Below are 21375 nucleotides of genomic sequence, written 5' to 3' on the forward strand. Positions count from 1 at the left end.
AAAATACATAAACATACTTGTTATGGTACAAAAAAACAACACATTTCTCCATTCCTTGAACACAAACAGTTTTAGCGCACACTGCTGTTCATAGGAGCAGTAATCTCGGGGTTCAGCTCTGAGACAGGACATAAGAACATCAACAGCGACCCAATACAAAAGGCAGAACAGGGACCACATGGGGACACTCAGTGAACACAGTGATTAGACAGTCATGGGACAGTGATAAGACAAAAACAAGACCACATTTGCTTTATCAGATTTTAAAATTTCGACATAAAACATTTACTTTTATATTATATTACAATTTACAAATGTAATAATTATTTATATATTCTGTATTTCTGATTGGTTTTTTGCAAAACAAATGTCAATTAAGCTTCTATTGTGATAGTGATGAGACACAGCATAACAATAAGATGAGTAATGTTTTTCACCTGACAAGATAATACCCATCAATATCAATATTGCACACACATGCTTTATTTGACATCGGAAGGGGCCTTGATCTCCCAGCTCACACCCCCGTGCTAGATAGAGTTGCATGGGCAGCACACTGAAATCAGAGAGTGGGCTGTGCAAGGTAACAGCAATCCCAGGATTAGCCCGTTCTATGCTGGGAAGCATGGGGATGTTGGGGGGAGGACTGTCCCTGAAGCTGCTTCTTTGTAAAAGAAAATCTGGCTCATAAGGTGAGACATGGTACCACAGGCACATGGTTCTCCTGACAATCAGTTAGTTTCTTCTTTTTTTTTTAAAACAAATACTAAGTCAAATGCCTGTACTGTGGCATCTTGAATAAAACAAAGATCACTGGGATTATTTTACACTGGCCTTACACAACGCCGTCATGAGCCAGAGGTCTGGATCAAGCAAACACGGCCAAGTTGCAGCCTGCTGACACCTCTGCTAATGGAGGTGTTGGACTTGTGGGTGTGAAATGCGGTTGAGATAGGCTGCATACGAACTCATCGAGGGAGGTGGGGCTGTAGCCCGTTGGTTGAACCCGCTGTAATCCAAGCAGAGAGGAAGTGGACCCTGACAGAGTGGACGGTGTGCAGTTACCTCTGCCGGCTAAGGTTCACTTTCTTTGGCCCATACTTTTTCTCACACACCACACACACACACACACTCACTCACTATGCACCTCTGTGATTCCTCATGCTGTATTCAAGGCAAAGCTTGAATTCCAGAATACACCTTTAGCCAAAAATTTAAATTTAACATCAAGCGCACTATATTTACTGTACCCCTTGGGATACAGAAGTGCTTAGACACGTCTCCCTTCACAACCTTATGGTACAGTACACGCATATACATGCAAAATCATTAAGAAAGTGACAACTGACACAGACATAAGTGCACTATTTCTCAATCTGACGTTAGACGATCTGTTATTCCTGAGATGCACAGAGAACAGCTTCTATAGGGTTTTTCTTTCTGAAAGACTTCGTCACAATTTCTGCAACCTCTTGGCATTGGCAATGCAAAACACAATCTGTGTTCATAGACAGGCCACTGTCTACTGAAATTCTGTAATTTAATAAAAATATTACTCAACACAAAGGCGCCTCATTCAGCAACTGCTTTAGAGCTGGGATGAGTAACAGTCATTTTAGTGTAAAAATGTATAATAATTGCTCCGACCCGAAGAAATCCGAATCCCGAACTGCCAAGGTGCCACTGAGCAAAGTACCGTCCCCACACACTGCTCGCTGTGCGTCTTTCATGGCCGCCCAAAGTTTCCTCAGGGATGGGATGCAGTGAACTAATTTCACTGTGTGCACTGGGTGCTGTGCCGTGGTGTGTCACACATGACAACTTTTGAAAAATATTTTGGCTTTCGAGAACAGCTAGATAGAATTGTGAACACAGCCTAGGGTTCACCTAAACTCACTAGGAACAATGGTAGGATTACTCATTTTAGAAATGCCAGAACCAAATTTATATCTTTTTCAAGAACGAGGGTGGGGTAAATCAAGCAGAAATTGGTGAATGAGGCCCAAGACAATAAAGAGCAAATAAAAAGGTTGTGTAAAGAATGTCCATGCCACTGTCAACTTTGCAGCTATGGTGCTTTAAATTACAACTTACCTCACAAGAATCAAGACAACAGGTAATATAAATTGGATAAAACAGTGACAACCCCTGATGTTCAGTTCACCAAAAATTGTGCCCATAAAAATTGTTTATAAAAAGTCCCAGCGAGGGCTTATGTTTTGTCATTTTGACATTTGTTCACTTTTAGCACTCACAAAAGAAAGCTTGATCAAAACCCAATATTACACCTCACCTTTTGTAGGTCGACAATCCACCACCTTTGGCTCTCTGAGCCAGGAAGAAAACATTGTAAATTACAACCAACCAATATCCTTACAAAAAGACCCCTATTAGGTGACAGCATAGCATCGTCCATGATTTCCTCCACCCCAAGCCACCAGATTCAGGATAAGCAGGTTCTTTGGGCACAGATTTCTACATCACTGACTCTTAGGCATAACCAAAATCTCATCTCCATCCCTCATGCTGTAGGAGTGCAGCGCCCGGGCGCCATACTTCAGTTCCTGGGGGGCGAGGGCATAGCCAAGCTGCTGGTCAATGTAGAAGACCCGCATCCTGTTGGGTGGTAGCTGCACTACCGGCCTCAGTTGTTTCTTCAGCTCGGCCACAGTCTGTTCCAGCCTGAGGGTCAGCTGCTCCACCTGCTCGCCATAACGCATGTTCACGAGGACACTGCACTGAGGGCGAAGGTCAATTTCAGCCAACGGGGCAAGGCGCCCATATCGGGACACCAGGCTGTGGTACCTGAGGAACACAAGAGACCACAAGACATTTACTTAAAGTCTTAAACCGACTGCAACTGTCAAAAGTACCTGTTTCTTTCAAATTCAAATTCATATTTTATTTGTCACATACATAGTCGTACACAATATGATGTGCAGTGAAATGCTTTAGCTACTGCTATTGACTACAGTATTGCAAATATTGCAAGTAAACAATGAACCAATATGCAAATATTGCAAACATAACCAAATATTACACTTTTATGTCTTTAACATAAAACATAAAATAGGTGTAACAGGTAGGGTGAAGGTGTGAAAAAAGTGAAAAGTAAAAAAAGTTGTAAAAAAAATTGTGCAAGAGTAAAAAGAGTAAAGAGTTTGTGCAAAAATTCTGGTGTGGATTTAGTGCAAAGATTGCGTTAGATTGCATTAGACCGCACCGCACTCAAAATGCATGTTAAAATTAATTTGGGCAAATAAAAATGGAAATGTACAGGTCAGTTTTGCTGGTGACAAATGAAGAATTCACACATTGGCTGTGTATATACTTTTGAAAGCATGGTGTCATTTACCTGCTACGGTCTGCCTGACATACGCAGGCTGCATGTCCAGGTAACGACTTCCTAATGAGGTATCAATAATCCAGATTGACCAGTGATATGCCCAGTAATTCCCATTCGTAATTAAAAGATGAGCACAGCAGAATGCACACAAGAAGTAGAGTCCAAAGAACGCTCTTTGGATTGCACTTTTTAAAAATAGTTTTATATTGCATTCTGAGAAAAGTTTTTACTTTCTGTTATTGGAATTCTAACTATTACAACGCTAAACAGTTAAATTATTATATGACAATTATATTAGTAAAATATTATTTTAATACTAATTCTAAATCATATATATATTATAATTCTAAATATTATATTACAACCCCCAAAATAGCTGTAATAGATGGAATAACTGCAGTGACATGTGAAAGTGAAACAAATTAATTTTATAGTTCTAATACATTTCAAAAAGCCCAAATGGATAGTTTGCATAGATATTACTCTACAAATATCTTCCTTTTTGGTGAAGGTTTTTTTTTGTGTAGACTGTGGTCACGATGTTGTACCAGAGCTTCCAGAGCTCATTTCAGATGGCTAATCACTCAAAAGTGTATAATTTGTTTCGCCGCCATTAAATTTGTCGTTTTCTTCTGTGTTCCATCTTCATTTACTCCAAACCGTTCACATTTTTTCATCTGTGGAAAAGTTTGGGGAAGAGCCGGCAGACCATTCAGAGCTTTGTTTGTACATTTTTAGCCCAGGGCCCTACAGTGGTGCAGGCATCCTGCCGAAGAGGACGCATCACTCTCCAGATTGCACACAAATTTGTGTTGCAGTAGCTCCTCGACACTCGACCTCTGCGCTGGGTCTTTATTTATTGTGACCTCCAGGAAACTGTGAAGTGGCCCCCACCACTTCCTTTCCTTCCTAAGCATTGGAGGTTCGCTGGTGCCCATCCAGTGCCTAGTAGCTGACTGTTTGCTGCCAGAAAAGACAGGACATCTGCCCTCTGCCAAAAGAATGAGAATGATGCCCAGGGACCATCAGGGTCTTACACATTTTTACAAAAGAATTTCCCTGACTTTTCCATGACTTTTCAATGACTCTACGCTATGTGTGCAAATGTGACAAACAAAAGTCAAATGAAAATGGTTAAATTTAACTTAAGACAACCTTTAAAGGCTTAACTTAAAAAACAGTGATTTGTTCCCCAAGTTTGTGCAAGCCAGAGCCCGAGTAAAATAGGGCCCAATCAGGTTCGGGCATAGATCATCAGCTGTAATTGACATGACTTTTAAAAGGAGACATGCGGCTGCGGGGGTGATGGAATATGGCGGCAACCCATGCAGCACCATGTGACGTGGTTCACTATGTAAAACTATGTAATATGTCCCAGCCACCCTAGTGCGTTCTCTTCTGACCAATTCTCACCTAGCCAGCATCATCATATTTCCTGGTTTGATACCCTTGTGGAAACAACCTTTGTCATGGATACGATGCAGAACTTGTATAGATCGCCACCTTCACAAGACTCCGTGACTGTGCACAGATGCCTAGTGGGTAACACGCTCGCCTTGGCCCAGGTTCAAATCCCACTTATTACCATTGTGTCCCTAAGCAAGACACTTAACCCTGAGTGTCTGCAGGGGGGGCTGTCCCTGTCACTACTGAGTGTAAGTCAATCTGGAAATGTAAATAGTATGTCTTAATAAGCCTGGTAATGTAATTGTGGTCTAGCCTCTCTAGAACAGTGGTTTCTACCATGGTTGATTTAGGTTGCACTGTTGCACTGTTGAACTTTTACGACGACAAACTAACCCGCTTGACGATCCTTGGCTTCATAAACCTTGGCAAACCCTCCCTTCCCAATGCACAATATGTCATATAGTTGCCATTTCCACTTCTTCTCAGGTCAATTGGTTCATGTTTTGGTCCAGAGCCTTGGCTCTACTAGCTTGCTGGACCTCACATCGCTTTTCAACGATCTGTCTTGTCTCATCCAGCTCTGTCTGCAGCTAAACGTAGTAATTCGATGAGCCATTATCATCTAGCATCATCTTCAATGAAACCAAATCCTGATGAAGCATCTTAATGTCAGACGGGCTCTTGTCCTAACACATTACTCGCATGATCAACAAGTTCAACTGTAACTGAACTCCTTCAGAAACCTGCCTAGATACTCACAAGCTGAATATGATAAAATCAATCTCCTCCAAGCCTGTGACTGGCACATTTTTAATGCTGTGTATTGTGTAATGTAATATAAATAATATAATGTGCAAGAGGTAAATATGTAGTGTAATGTTGAGCGAAGTGAGAATGTGCAATCTGAGAGTGAGGACAGACAGATCTGACATCGGATCTGACATATGTAATGTTGAGTATAATCTAAGACATGATGCCACTGTACACTCAGAACTGAGGAACAATACACAGGAACGCCATGCACAGCCAAAGCAAACACGCAGACAGATTAACAGATTATTACGATGTGCTATATCTTGTACAGAACCTCTGAAATAGCTTTAGAGTGAGTTTAATATAAACAAATAATAGAAAAGGGCCTTCGGGAATGAGAGTTAGAATGGGAGAGTACCTTGAAGAAGTAATCCTGAATAAGTCTGCTTATTGGCGAGCATGACTAATAGTTTGTAAAGGGTTGTGTGTGTGTGTGTGTGTGTGTGTGTGTGTGTGTGTGTGTGCGCAAAGCAGCACAACGAGTCCCTTTGCCGTGAGAAAGCTCTCACCCCCACCCCCCACCCCCACAGGGGGATTGCGGCAGAGATAAGACCCAGGAACGATTAAATAAAATCTGGAAGAAAGACTTTGCTTTGAGAGCTACTGTAACAGCTGAGCCAATCAAAGCAATTTTCCCCTTGCCTGCCCAAAAAGTCTCCCCACAAAGCGAGCCCCTTGCCTGGGTTTGTGCCTAAAGCTCACTGGCCTGCCATGGGAATTCAGCCTGTACAAAGTGCCATTCTGTCTCAGAATGGCACTGTTTCACTCAAAGCTCTCATTTAGTGCGCTTAGCACTCTTAAACGCGGCTAAATCACACTAGCGGTGATAACGTGGGTGCCCTGGATTCCTCGCCCAGTCATTAGTTCTATCTAGGATGACACTAGACAAAAGCAGCGGCTGTATTTCGCCCACAATCTCACTGGACAGGAAATCTATAGAATTATTCCAGCGAAACCATATACCATGGCTGCGATATGCAGCGGCTCAATGCTTACAGATAAACATTCATGAATAAGCATTACACGGACATCTTATTTTAAAAGAATTAGGTCCATAGCTCTGTTAATACTATTTAATAAACAATTAATGCACTCCATAATGCTAATCTAAGGATATAGAAAATCGGAAAAAGGTCAGCATGTGTAAAGAATGCTAAATCTCGGATTTAAATGGCCTCTGTTGGCCACATCATACTGTCTAGAGTTGCATGATCTTATCTACTTGGTTACCGGCATGAATAATGACATGCTCAAAGGTTTCAGCCGCGATTATTTTTCAGCCCCTTCTGCCCCAATCCCAACCCTGGATCTCTACACTCTTTCCAAACACTCATCGTTGGGTCTATGGTTACTCAAAGGCCGTCAGAGGCCTTCTCCCTCTTTCTCATATCTCTCCAAATCTCCTCCTCTCGTCCCACTCGCCTACATCTTTCAGCCCCAGCTCTGCCTCCCAGCTTGTAGCCGCGAACCCGCCGCCCGGGGCTCAGTTACTCAAAGGCCATCACAGTTCGGGAGTTCGCTCTCCCCTTCTTCTCCCTCTGCCCAGGGTTTTCCCTTCTCTCTTTCTTGGCCTTTCCAGTCCGCCCCATCTCTCTGTTTCCCCGCTGTTCCACGGGGGAAGAACAGCAGGGAAACTGGATGCAGCTTGGCCACTTTTCACCCGACTTTCCGTTTTCATTCTCCTCATTCTTGCACGTTCTGCCCCACACCCTTCTTGCTGGGTTTGGCCTAAGATTGTCACAGGTCGCTTCCTTTGTGTGGGACAAGGTTTTGTTTCCTCAAAGACAGCCAAGAATCAAGCGATTACCTCGTCCAGCACTGTCCCTCGCCCCTACCCATCCGCTGAAATCGTCCCTTCGGCAAACCGTGGCCAGACTCTGATGTAGGAGCGATTAAGGTTTCTCAAAGGGAGTCTCCCTTTTCTCACTTTCTCTCGTGCTACGGCCAAGGTTAGTGTTACTCAAAGGCTCTGAGGTGTCCCCGGCTTGTGTCAGATCTCCGTCCTCTCAACGGCAGTGACCAGCTCTGATCTCAGTCTGCGGACGGGTCACTACAGGGTCACGTTCTTTCCTGATACTTTTTTTTTTTTTTTAAACATGTCAACTTTCCAAACCTCCAAACCTGTTTGCTTTTCACAGCCTCTCATCCTAAGAATGAATCAACCTTGAGGGGAAGATTGAGTCATAGGACACCCTGCATTTCTCCCAAATCACTGTGGAAACCCCGCCAGTCGCCTCTCATCAGAACGTCCGTGATCACATGGCCACATGGACAGCAGTGGACCAGCTACAATTACACACAGAGGACTGTTCTTTAATCCCTTTAAAGGACAACTTAACAACAACAAGAAAAAGAACGAGGCAAGAAATGGGGTAATGGGGCGCTACTTTAAAAAAAAAAAAAATCTGACACCTCAATCCCCATACAACTACAGATGGAGAGGGGGAAATACAAAAAAAATTAATAAAATTAAAAAAACTTCAAGCTGCCACCTTGCGTATCAGTTTTCTGATCTAAGTATGCCGAAACAAAGGTGTCTTTGAGCATGGAGAGACTGGCCACATTGTCTCTCAAAGGTTAGCTTCTCCAGCAGGAGAGTCCACTGCGGCCATTCCCGCAACGCTCTCCCCCGCACTCTCCCCAAGTTAAGTGGAATGTGGTGGGCGAAAAGGTGTGGGTGACCTGCTTCCCGGCATCGCCTCCAGATCCCACTACACCTCCCCAACCATTTCAACTGTGAGGTCTGGAATAGAAAGAATGGGTTGAGGGGAGAGAAAGAGGGAACAGGCACCGCCCCAACACCCCTAAATCAAATTCGAGTTGCAAAAGGCAAGGAATCCCCAGAAGTGACAAAACGATTTTAACTCGGGGATCCTCAAAGCGGGGGGATTGCTCTTACTGATCTGAGATCAGGCATTTCTGTGTTATGCTGACTGGATTTTTACCATGGGACCGACTGGGAATGGTGAAAGAGGCGCTTTAAGTGTTGTGATGCCTGTACAGGTGCCACAAAACAAAAAAATTATTGTGTTTAGTTCACAAGCTGTGAAGCGGCCGCTAAGGCCAGCGGAGGCCTAGCGGGTAAGGAGGGTGGTAGTAGCCTAGTGGGTAACACACTCGCCTATGAACCAGAAGACCCGGGTTCGAATCCCCCTTACTACCATTGTGTCCCTGAGCAAGACACTTAACCCTAAGTTGCTCCAGGGAGACTGTCCCTGTAACTACTGGTTGTAAGTTGCTCTGGATAAGGGCGTCTGATAAATGCTGTAAATGTAAATGTAAATGTAAGGAAGCAGGCTCATAACCGAAGGGTTGCGGGTTTAAATCCTGAACTGTCAAGGTTCCACTGAGTCAGCTCTAGTCTGAGGAACACAGCAGCATATTTAAGGAGTTGAGCTGGTGTGCAAATCTCAGTCCAATCGAGCATTAAAAACAAATCTGATCCACAAATATATTATCTTGGTACTTCTAGGACTTACAGGATCTGCTTTTGGCAGCTTGGTGGCAGATACCACGTGGTACCTGGTTTCTTTCAGGCCGTGCCTCCATGCATCAGGGCTACTTTTGCAGCCTATTACATGGTGGTGTTAATGTTATGTCTTATTGGTGTATGTGAGGTGTGTGTGTGCGCGGGTGTGCGTTATCACCTCTGTGGAAGCTCGTCCTCGGGGCTGTCCTGATAATATCGTACGAAGAATCGCTCGGCGTCTTCCCTCTCCCCGTCTGTCACCACACTGCCGTTCAGGACGGCGACAGCTGGAAGCCTGCAGCGCAGAGATAACCAGGGAGTGACAGTGTTCCGAGCAGCATCACACTTAACTAGAATACATGCTTCTAATCGGAAACTAGACACAACTAGAGTGCTGCCTCACGATATAAACACAGACCGATGCTCTATGACCTATTCCTCAGTTGTCATTTGTCATGACATTTAGTCACAACCAATCAGTCCTTTAATGACACAACATTTTACATATGCGAACATGGTGGGTCAAAATAAATGCAAAATATGCCGATACTAGCCTAGCCAGTTAGTGCCTGATCAACACACTTGACCTTACGCTGCTCTAGGGAGACTAAAATGATCAATCTCCTGATAAAAAGCAGCAAATTACTATGAATTACAACCGATCACAGCTAGTTTCATAAGACCCTGACGTATGTGAGTTACTGACCAGCGCATATTAGAAAATAGGACTTTTTAATGGTAATGTCTAATGTAAATTTCAGGAAACGCACAGTATGTAAAAATGAAGTGATTGTCATTGGGAAACACGGCACAGCAAATGGAGACACAACAAAATGTGTCCTCTGCATTTAACCATCACCCTTGGTAAAAAGTGAAGTGAAAAGTGAAAGTGAAGTGATTGTCTTTGTGAAACACTGCAGCACAGCACACGGTGCCACAACGAAATGTGTCCTCTGCACTTAACGCGTCACCCTTGGTGAGCAATGGGCAGCCATGACAGGTGCCTGGGGAGCAGTGTGTGGGGACGGAGACGGATCAGGATTCGAACTGGCAACTTTCTGATTACGGGGCCGCTTCCTTAACCGCTAGGCCACCACTGCCCCAGTGGTCTTGTGATGTTTTAGGGGTACTGGCTATTTTTGCCTAATGATCAAAATACAACTATTTACTGATATCTATCTGATCCTACTTCCACCTTCTCGTGCTCCACTCACCGTGCCACAATGAGGCTGCGACGCTCTGTGGTGGTGTAGGGCTGCAGCAGAGGAATGCCCATCAACCGCACCTCCCGCAGCTGAGGAAACATGTGAGCTTCTCAATGTCTTCCCAGCCACTCAGTCCTTCACCAAACACACACACGCACGGCATCATTATGCAGACCATGTACATTTTTCTACACTGCTTTTTTTTGTAAAAAAAAATGTAAATACACAAAAATCATAATCATCTTTCTAAAATGGAAAAAAATATAATTCTGCAAAAGTTATTCCCTACATATATGTCTTTTGCAGCTTTTACTGTTCTGTCCAGTTGATCTCAAACCAGCTCAGCAAGCTCATGACCCAGTCAAACCACTTTTTGTCATTTCAGACGTGGCATCTCCAACTGAATCCGCTGACACCGCTTTACCGGTTACTTGGTTACTTTTGTACACCTCAACTGCTGAAGTCTCAGTAAAATAAAAACCCTAAGAGAAAAATGTGTGAAACCTGTGACAGGAAGTGTATATCATATATATTTTTATACAGCATAATTTTTATTTAACATTTAACATATGTCTGTCAAAATGAATCCAGTCGTTATGGTGATTAATTTTTAAATGATTCATGTGTTAAAAGATTGTTAAAGGTCCCCTGATATGAAAATTTCATTTATTCAGATGATTTAACAGTAATACAAGTTCCTCTAGCCTGTCTGTGGTCCTGCAGTGGCTAGAAATGGCGATAGGTGTAAAGAGTGCTTTGGATTCTGCTTCACCGTTCAGAGAACGGTAGCTCAGATGGTCGAATGTGGAATTTGTCCCCTTATGACGCCATAAGGGCAAAGGTTACACGACTTCCTGTCTGCGCCAAACATTGTGGTTGGTGAATGGTGTTGATTATGTAATTTCTGACATTGGTGGCAGCGGTGGCCTAGCGGTTAAGGAAGCGGCCCCCTAATCAGAAGGTTGTCGGTTCGAATCCCGATCCGCCAAGGTGCCACTGAGGTGCCACTGAGCAAAGCACCGTCCCCACACACTGCTCCCCGGGCGCCTGTCATGGCTGCCCACCGCTCACCAAGGGTGATGGTTAAACGCAGACGACACATTTTGTTGTGTGACCGTGTGCAGTGCTGCAGTGTTTCACAATGACAATCACTTCACTTTCACATTCTATAGGGCGCTCTCCTCCTCGTCCCCTCTCTCCTCCTTATTAGCATTTAAAGCTACACACACCCAAATGGCACGTCCTTGGGAACCTGGGGAATTCTGCACCAAGACTGATTTTCAGAAAGAGACTTCAGATACAGTATTAGGGGACCCCTAAGACCAATATACAAATTTCCTATCAAGGGACCTTTAACAATGTGCTTAACCCTCAATAAACACCACACACAACAAGTGAATAATGAATGAGCCCTGTTCGTGTACCCGAGTTGTGAAGGTTGATGCTTTTCAGGTTGGGAAACAGGCGGCATAGCGAGTCCTGTGGCTCCAGGATTGAGTTCAGACTGTTGTTGGCCAGGATGAGGGACCGCAGGCCCGAGTACATCATGCCCAGCTTGCGCACCTCGCTCCAGTCTTGCAGCTGGTTGTCAGTGATGTGCAGCAGCCGCAGGGACGGGCAGGGGACAGGGGACAGGGCCACAGAATCATACTCATTCAGAGATAAGAAGAGCTCCTGCAGCCTGGGCCGGACACATGTAAAGCACACGCCAGCGGTGGGTGTTACAGACTAAAAGCACATCCTGGTGTCCCGTATCAATGATAAAGAGAGAATGTCCGGGTCCTTACTCAGGGATTTCCCGCGTGATCGTGTGCACCACGTCCCAGGACACGCGCGTGTTGTTGAGGACCAGACGGCGGAGCCCTGAAAAGGCTTCGGCTGCAGACGGCTCAAGGTTAGACCCAGACAGAGGGTTCATGCTCAGGTTGAGAAAGTCGAGGTTTGGAATGTTTGCCAATATCTTGCTGACCTGAAATAAGTAACTGACAATAATCAATATGGCGTGGGTTTTTCCACTTAAGTCTTGGCGTTTGTTTGTTTTTTTTCTTCAATTTTTCAAAAGGCAACTCACTTGGCAACAACACTGCCAACCCACCTCAGACCACTCACGCAACTGGTTGTGGGAAAGGTCCAGCTCCACCACGTGGGCACAAAAGGTGGCGACCTCCGACTCGTCCCCGGCTTCGGTGATGCCACAGCCTTCCAGCACTAGCACACTGGGCAGGTTCAGGCGGTCTGACGAATAAAAGGACACTTGGGTTTTCCGTCAACAGCACCAAGCACGTATACAGAAGCAAGGCCGGCGGTTACCTTTGACAGGTGAGCTCTGTGGGCTTGACAGGATCACCACACCCTTGCCAGGCCCTCGGCAGTAGGGGAAGTTGTCTGGGCTGTATTTGTCACTGATCACCTCGACCAAGGTGCGTCCACCTGTCTCCTCTGACACCTCCATTGCGTCTCCCCAGTATTTTGGCTAACAAGAGCAGTGGAGTAAAGTTTTTTTTTTTACATGCAGGTCAAATTTTTTTTTTTCTTACAAAAGAGACCATACAACTAGACTGCAGTTTAATACAGCCGCCAGTGACGACACTAAACATATTTAAAAAACCATCGACATTAACATAGTTAAATATTTGCACAGCCTTTGGACGGAACACACGACTCAAGGTGCAAAGGGACTGTGGAAAAAAAGGTGAAGTTGCACACTGATCATAGAATGACTGGAAAAACTTCCATTTCAGATTAAACAACAACTCACAGATTAATTGCTTGATGCCAGATATCCAGGATAGGAGAAGCGCAACACAACCAATCTTTGGCTCAGCATGGAAGGGAGCCCATCTGGATCCCAACTTTGGCACCAGGCAGTGACATCACAGGACATAGAATGTTCACCAGCTGTTGAGAAAAGGCTTGTAGTGGTGAGGAGAGATGCTGACAAAGTGAGATAAAGAACAAAAGTGAGATTTATATATGTGTTAATTCATTTTTATGATCTATAATTAGATAAATATTGCTATTTTGTAAATAATGTATGAGAACATTTTTGCATTAGATATGTTATCATTTGAATGGTGCACGATACAGCAAAACTGAGTCTTGTAGCCATACGTAGGCTTCTGTGGCTTACAACAGCGCAGCTTCTTATAAAAAGTATTTCACAAAATGGATAACCTCGTTTCTATTTTAGAGCATTTATCTAGAGTGACTTACAATCAGTAGGGACAGTCCCCCTGGGGACAGTGTCTTGCTCAGGGACATAATGGTAGTAAGTGGGGTTTGAACCTGTGATTTTACCCACTAGGCTACTACAAACCTCCCCTACAAACTTCAAAACATTTACTTTCTGGTTATACATGCGGCAAAGTGGCCCTGAACACATCGCAAAGATTTGAGATTGATTTACACAAAACATTTGTCCGATCAAATGTATTTCTTACTTATTTATTTTCACATGCACATGTGTAACATATCACGTCTAAAACCGCCTGCATGACCAGTAAATGTTGGCTATGTTCAGTCTGAGGCCAGTGCTTTAAAAGATCAGCATACCCTTGGGTAATGCACATACGTTGCGCGATCACGGTCACATTTTGGTCGCGTCTGTAATGTTTGTCAGCGTAAGTGTGGTTAGGGTTAGGCTTAGGGCTATCAGTTTGCTCTACTGGTATGCTATTCTGACAAAGTATGCTGATCTGTCAGAACACCCGCTCTGAATCTAGCCGTGCACGTGCAAAATATCAAAAACTCAGTTGACTGAAACTTCAATAGAATAATTCGAGTCTGGATGCGACTAAGACTAATAAAGACTAAAACGACAGCTGGATGCAAAGACTAGACTAAAACAACTATACGACCAATAATATATAAGTGGCTTTACAAAAGTAGCCATGACCTCTGCTACTATGCTAGCATTTTTTAAAAAATGTATTGGCATGCCTGCGAATATACTATGCAACAGAAACCGCCATGAACAGAAGACAGACGACTTAATCGTCCACAGATTAGGCCTTAAAGCCTATAACAGAGCTGAGGTTAACAGGTTAACACTCTGACCAACCATTTAATGGTAACCTTTTCATTGATTTTATAGCCTCATCAGCATGCAGTGGTCCTATTTAATAATCATTTGGTTAGATTGATGTGAACAAACTAACGCGGCTTCTGGTAAATAATTCCATTCTAACAGGTTTCTAAATGGTTCTGGGGTGCCGTCTCATAAATGGTAGGGGCTATATATAGTCTATAAATATATAGTATAGTCTATAAGTAGAGGATTGAGGAGAGAATTTTATTTTTGAGACGTTGACTTAACATTTTATTATTAATATTTTAAAACGGTCCTGCATAGGGGGAATCTTCATGGCCCCCCTAACAAAGGCTTAGTAATTGTTATTACTGCACGCGTCCTGAATCATCTTACTATGTCTTACCCATGAGATGGGGGGTTAGGACCACATGTCACCTGGGGGTAGGGGTGGGGGGCAGCTGCGCAGCGACAGGTCGCGGAATTTAAAACTCGCTGCCATGACAACCGGATTGTTACGAACTCGGGTGGGGGCGGGGTTTGGGGTTGGGGGGGGGGGGGGGGTCAAGATTATAAAAATATAATCCGGCACAACCACCGTGATGCACGAACATGAACCATATTTCCCCTTTTTTGTTATTATCGATGAAAAACGATGACAGTCCAGAGTTCAGTGCGGCAAAAGATCAGGAGGAAAACACACACAAACACGCGGCTATATTTACTACAGCAATTATTTTTAACCGCAGGGTTATTTTGCGACCAAGGAAATGTCATGGAAATGCAACGAAACTTGTTAAAATTCGTGCTTCGTGCGGATTAAAAGTGACGACATATGTTTAAAAAGCACCGTACTGTACTGCAGGCTGCGTTACAGTAGGGCATTAGGGGGCAGGCGGCTAAAAATAACTCAATAACGCTTGACATTTTCCAACGTCTCGTCGTGCGACGTTTCCGAAGCAGGCGCAGAACGTCGTGTAAAAAAAACGAACAAATAAGATTACCACGTTCACCTTACCGTTAACTCCGGTCACCGCGAATGTTTGTTATTGTTGAGTTCAGTTGACTTGTCTTACGTCGACCTCATCCCGGAAATGACGTCACTGGCGAGTTTCAATTCAAAAAGTGGCTGCGAAACAGCGCGCTGTCGGCAGCCGCCGGACTCGTTGCAGGTTGAGCGTGACACGCGTTTCGTGTCGCCTTCGAACAGCGGACACCTGGAAGGACAGGGCCCGCTGGAACCCAGGAACGAGGGACCAGCGCGGCTTTCAACGTCTTCGGGTTACAGCGGCGATGGTTTTTAACGCGCGCACAGCGCCCTCTGCTGGTGACATCGTCAAACCAGGGGACACAGTCAGTGCAAGAGCAACATTTTAAACAAGGTTACATACTGACATAAAGCGCAGACGTGCAACATTAACAAACCGGGCTAAATACAGTCCAAACAGGGGACACAGTCAGTGCAAGAGCAACATTTAAACAAGGTTACATACTGACATAAAGCGCAGACGTGCAACATTAACAAACCGGGCTAAATACAGTCCAAACAGGGGACACAGGCAGTGCAAGAGCAACATTTAAACAAGGTTACATACTGACATAAAGCGCAGACGTGCAACATTAACAAACCGGGCTAAATACAGTCCAAACAGGGGACACAGGCAGTGCAAGAGCAACATTTAAACAAGGTTACATACTGACATAAAGCGCAGACGTGCAACATTAACAAACCGGGCTAAATACAGTCCAAACAGGGGACACAATCAGTGCAAGAGTAACATTTAAACAAGGTTACATACTGACATAAAGCGCAGACGTGCAACATTAACAAACCGGGCTAAATACAGTCCAAACAGGGGACACAATCAGTGCAAGAGCAACATTTAAACAAGGTTACATACTGACATAAAGCGCAGACGTGCAACATTAACAAACTGGGCTAAATACAGTCCAAACAGGGGACACAGTCAGTGCAAGAGTAACACTTAAACAAGGTTACATACTGACATAAAGCGCAGACGTGCAACATTAACAAACTGGGCTAAATACAGTCCAAACAGGGGACACAGGCAGTGCAAGAGTAACACTTAAACAAGGTTACATACATTTACATGTACATTTAAGGCATTTGGCAGACGCCCTTATCCAGAGCGACTTACAATCAGTAGTTACAGGGACAGTCCCCCCCTGAAGCAATTTAGGGTTAAGTGTCTTGCTCAGGGACACAATGGTAGTCAGTGGGATTTGAACCTGGGTCTTCTGGTTCATAGGCGAGTGTGTTAACCACTGGGTACTACCACCCTGACATGAAGCGCAGACGTGCAACATTAACAAACCGGGTTAAATACAGTCCAAACAGGGGACACAGGCAGTGCAAGAGTAACATCTAATAAAAAACACATAGACAAGAATGAAACAGACAGCGCTAAACTAGTGAAATGAGTACTTCTGTGCACTTTACTGAGGACTTTACTGATCCTTGTGCTTTTCATTCTGCAGAAAAATGTTGCATGGTTTGAATTTCTTTTTGTACCATGCCAGGGTGTTTGTGTACATTATCAGGATATAGGCCTATGTTAATGTGGCCGTTAACCTCCGTCAACAAAACCAAACCGCCCACATGACCGTCCAGGGCTTGTTGAGAGCCACAGGGTGCAGTCTTGTGGTCTGGATCACTTCCCTCACATATATATGGTTATATGGGTTGCTTATAAATGAGGTAGTGCAACCTGCTGTCCAAATTGCTCTGCTGATTTCAGACCTCTAGGCTTCAACACGTCTAAAATTCCATGGGGATCAAGACGTTTGTTGTTGTTGTTGTGAAGAGCACCCAAACATGGCTGTTATGGAGTTGCCCTGCACCCTGGATTTATTTATGACAATAAATGGGATGGAATTCGTGAATGGATTGTTGAATCACCCTGGGAGGAGATTTCTTTTTTCCCTTTTAAGGCCCCTTCACATTCCTTACCACCTTGCCCTCAAACCAAAACATGTCATAGCCTTTCTAAAAGACAAAAACACGCAACTAAATTAGTGGTTAATAAATCCTGAGAGCAGTGCGTTTTTTTCCCTTTAACAATAGTTCTGCAATGAAACAGAATAAGGTCTTGTCTAGGCAAAGATGAGCAGCTCTTGTTACATGCATAGTATGCAGAGCATACTTCAATTATAGAAGGGAACAAAATCAATGTATTCTCAAAGGAATGCTGTATTTTAAAAGTACAGTACTGTGCAAAGGTTTTAAGCAAAAATTTCTGAAACAGTTTAAGATGAGAACTAAACGGGTAAAACACACAAATAATCCTGATTGAAAAGTAAATGATGGTGGTATGCAGAGATGTTCTAGAAGAACTGGTCTCTCCCAACTGGTCTCTCCTGCAAGCAAAAGTCTACAGATGGAGAACAATATTGTACTGCTGCTCAGGAGTCTCTTTCTCTCCACACATTATGTCAGTATTTCATGCAGCAAACGAAAAAATGGTAAATCAGTTTGTATTCATAAAGCACTTTAACACAACGCAGTTGACCAGTTTTATCTGCACACAGATAAAAGAAAAGAGATAGGTAGCGAATAAAACAATAAAATAGTAAATTATTATTATTAATAATGACCACAATAAAACTGTAAAACCAACATCGTGAATAAAATTGCATGCAGTACTATTACACAGTACAGTCCACTGAGAGAATATATGAGGACGCATTTGTCCCCATCATTCCCAACATTTATTTTATTGATAATTGTGAAATCTCTGGAGCGGCTTGCCGTAGACCGTCATGATTTGCAACGCACATTTAAAGACGCAGGGGATCTTTTTTTTTCCGTCGTGGAGCCCGGCGCTCTGGACCGGTGAGGACATTGTGCTGCCAACGGTTCGTGCCTTCGGACCGCGGAAAGGTGAGTTTTTGTCAACGTGCACGCCACGTTGTTCTGCATTTTCTACTGGACCGTCCGCTGCCTGCAGTGTCTGGCACGGCCACGTAACCAGGGCCCCGGTGAGGATGCTCTGCTGTCTCCCGCACCATTGCTCGGCGTCCTTGAAAGGCATGGATCATGTTTTTTTTTTTTGCTTAGATCGAGATTATTTGGGCTTGACTGCATTGCTTTTTTTTTGCCCTGCGCGTTAAATATGAGTAAAGGGTTTGAAACTACGCAGCACTTGTGTATTTGTTCTGTTTAGAAAATGCCCTTATGTGTAGTGCCATTGCGATAGGCCTCTTCAATAAACACCGTGGAGGGCTCTGTACGTTCTTATTTCTATTATTTTTTTGTTTGTTTGTTTGTTTATGACCAGAATTCAAAATCCGAGTTATTTTAAAGAAACACACGCGTATATACAGCCGATTAATTGACAGTGAAACACACGTCTGTGTAGATAACGGAATAATCCTGCGGTGTCGTTGTGCAGCAGGCCGGAAGGGGGCACTCGTCCGCGCATGCGCCATGGATCCGACGCGGACTGCCAGCCTCCTTTTAGGTGAGAGGAGAAGTTCCACGGGGCAGGACCATATTGAATTGATAAGCAGGGATAAAATTATGCAGCTGCACATTTAGCCAAATGAATTTTAATAGCTTGTGTAAGGTGTGACTATTGTGTGAGCCAGAAGCAACAAGGCAGGAGAGGAAGCTTACAGAGAACTGTGCATTTTGTTTATTCCAGTGCTGGTCACTGGTGTGGCAGGGTTCTGGTACACGCCGCAGGGACCGCAGATCTACTCATGCCTTACCTACATTGAGAAGAACCTGAGGGTGGACTGTGAATTCCCCATCACCAACGAGATCCCGGGGCCCTTCTGCGAATTTAAGCAGGACGGGCGAATTATCGGGACCACATACCCCAACACTCCTTCCTTTCTCATACCGACGCTGGAGTTCAGGCGGCGTGCCAACGTCTCGCTGGTCTCCCCGAGCATTTGCCGGCTAACCTGGGCGCCCATGGCAGACGAGAGGTCCTACACATACACCTGCCGGGTGTACCAGGGCAGCACCTGGAAGGAGAACAGCATGGCGTTTCACCAAAGTGAGTAGAACATGCATCACCGCCAGTTCGTACACAGTTAACCATTGTCGATTGGAGCGTGTAAGTGACATGCATTCATTTTCTTCTCCAGGAAATGTGCTTGTCTGCTCTGCTGTGAGCTGGATTTTCCACGCCGCACCATGGCTCCTCGGAATGATTGGAATATCTCTTCCTGTGTGCTTGGGGTCGCTGTCTGCATGACAGCGCTCCGCCATGTCTGTCTTCCTCTTTCATAATCCATTGTACAATACGTCTCCTCAGATTATTTATAACGTAAAACAAAATTGCACTTAGCATATGCTCACCAACATGTAAAGGTGTATCTGGTGCTCAGTTTTAACTGCTTTCTAAAATAACATTCTGCTGTCTTAACCCAAACACAATTCATTCTCGGTGACCTGCAAGACTTTTTCATTTCTGGTCACTCCTCAGTTTCAGTGCTGTAGCATATTTCCACAGTGATAGTATCTGATTCATGTGCATATGCATTTTTTGTGATACAAAACATTGAAAAGGAATTTGGGATGAATTGTTCCATGTAACTCGGCAAAGAATAACGTGACTGAATAGAAAAGGGAGAGGATGCCACATTGCATGCAATCATTTTAATGCTTGACCTTGTGGCTGTACAGCATCAGTATTGTCTCTCATTGTCTTCTTGTACATGCCTATTATATTTACTTATTTATTTGCATAATAGGTCTTCACTTAAGATTTAAGAACATGATTCAGCAATTATGCCAAGAAATCCTTCCAAGGTCTTTTCCAGTGTTTATGAAATGCAATATCAATTTATTTTTACACAGACTATGTTTAATATCGTCTTCAGGATTTCTTTACTGTAAGAATTGCTGTGTCACTTCAAGCTAATAATAAGCTATTCACATATTTGCAAAGTGTAATGGTTGACTGCACTAATGCATTTTTGTAATATTTTCTTCTTATCGAAACATCTGGAACCCGGGTTGAAACATGCCAATGGCCAATTAAGACTAAATGATTTTGATATCATAATTTGTGGCATAATTGCTTGATCAGTTTTTCTTGCTTATGTTCTAGGCCTGGAAACCATCTGCAATAAGGACTGCTGCTTTTTTTATTTGGGGATTGTGTCTGTTAAGTCTTGATTACTGATGATGGGTGGAAATACCAGAGGCAGCGTCACATTTTTAAAATATATCTGAAGCACTGCACAGAATTAATCTATGGCCATGCCCACTGTAGCACTGCACACTGAAGTGAGCAATAGATTTCCTATGGAAGCCACAAAAGGGTCACTTAAAAGTTTTATATTGCTGCTTGACTCGTTTCCAAAGTCTTCCAGCACTTTCGCTGCATTGCTTGGCTTGCACTTTAAACGGTTGTAGTGCATGGCTTCCGTGCCTTTACCTAGGCTTCTTTTTGCCAGATTATTCATATCTACTGCCATCATTGGTATGATTTGTGCATAATAGCTGTATACATGCACACAGAAAGACACTTCAGAATTGAATCTGGCTCCGTCTGTCTGTCATTTTCATTCAAGGGTCAATGTGATAACATGCAGTAGGTGGTAATAAAGGTACTATGGCTGAACACTGATGTCCTGTTGTCTTTGTCAATGTTTCCAAATTTCACTGTGTGCACTGTGTGCTGTGCTGCTGTGTATCACATGTGACAATCACTTCACTTCACTTGAGCTTCCCCTTTCATTAAGGCCGTATTCTTGTGTCCAGGGTTTGTCCAGACACCAGGCTGTCCATGTTGACATGTGACCAATGGAGATAAGTGAGCAGGGAAACTTAAATTTAGCAGAAACACAGTTACTACCACAACAAAACACTGCAGGATTTGCATTACATTTATGACTTTTGTCCCGATTCATTTTATGAAACCTTTGCAATTCCTACCAAGAGACCACAACAATGCATGAAAGTAGCGCAATGTTGTCAGTCTCTCGAACATCAGTTGATGTGATTGGCTGTAAACACTGGAGACATTTGTGAATGAAGCACCATCAGGGAAATTGCAATAAATCTGAGGGTGTTCACAAATATATCAGAACGTAATCAGAAGGTTGCCGGTTCGAATCCCCACACACTGCT

General features: G+C 43.8%; 1 pseudogene; it reads right to left on the reverse strand.

The window, feature by feature from the left end:
- Window positions 1–2152: 2152 nt before the first annotated feature.
- On the reverse strand, window positions 2153–15543 carry LOC114792479 (tubulin-specific chaperone cofactor E-like protein; annotated as a pseudogene).
- Window positions 15544–21375: the final 5832 nt, after the last annotated feature.

The sequence above is a fragment of the Denticeps clupeoides genome, chromosome 6 (genome assembly GCF_900700375.1).
Source record: "Denticeps clupeoides chromosome 6, fDenClu1.1, whole genome shotgun sequence".
In the NCBI taxonomy this organism is placed as follows: Eukaryota; Metazoa; Chordata; class Actinopteri; order Clupeiformes; family Denticipitidae; genus Denticeps; species Denticeps clupeoides.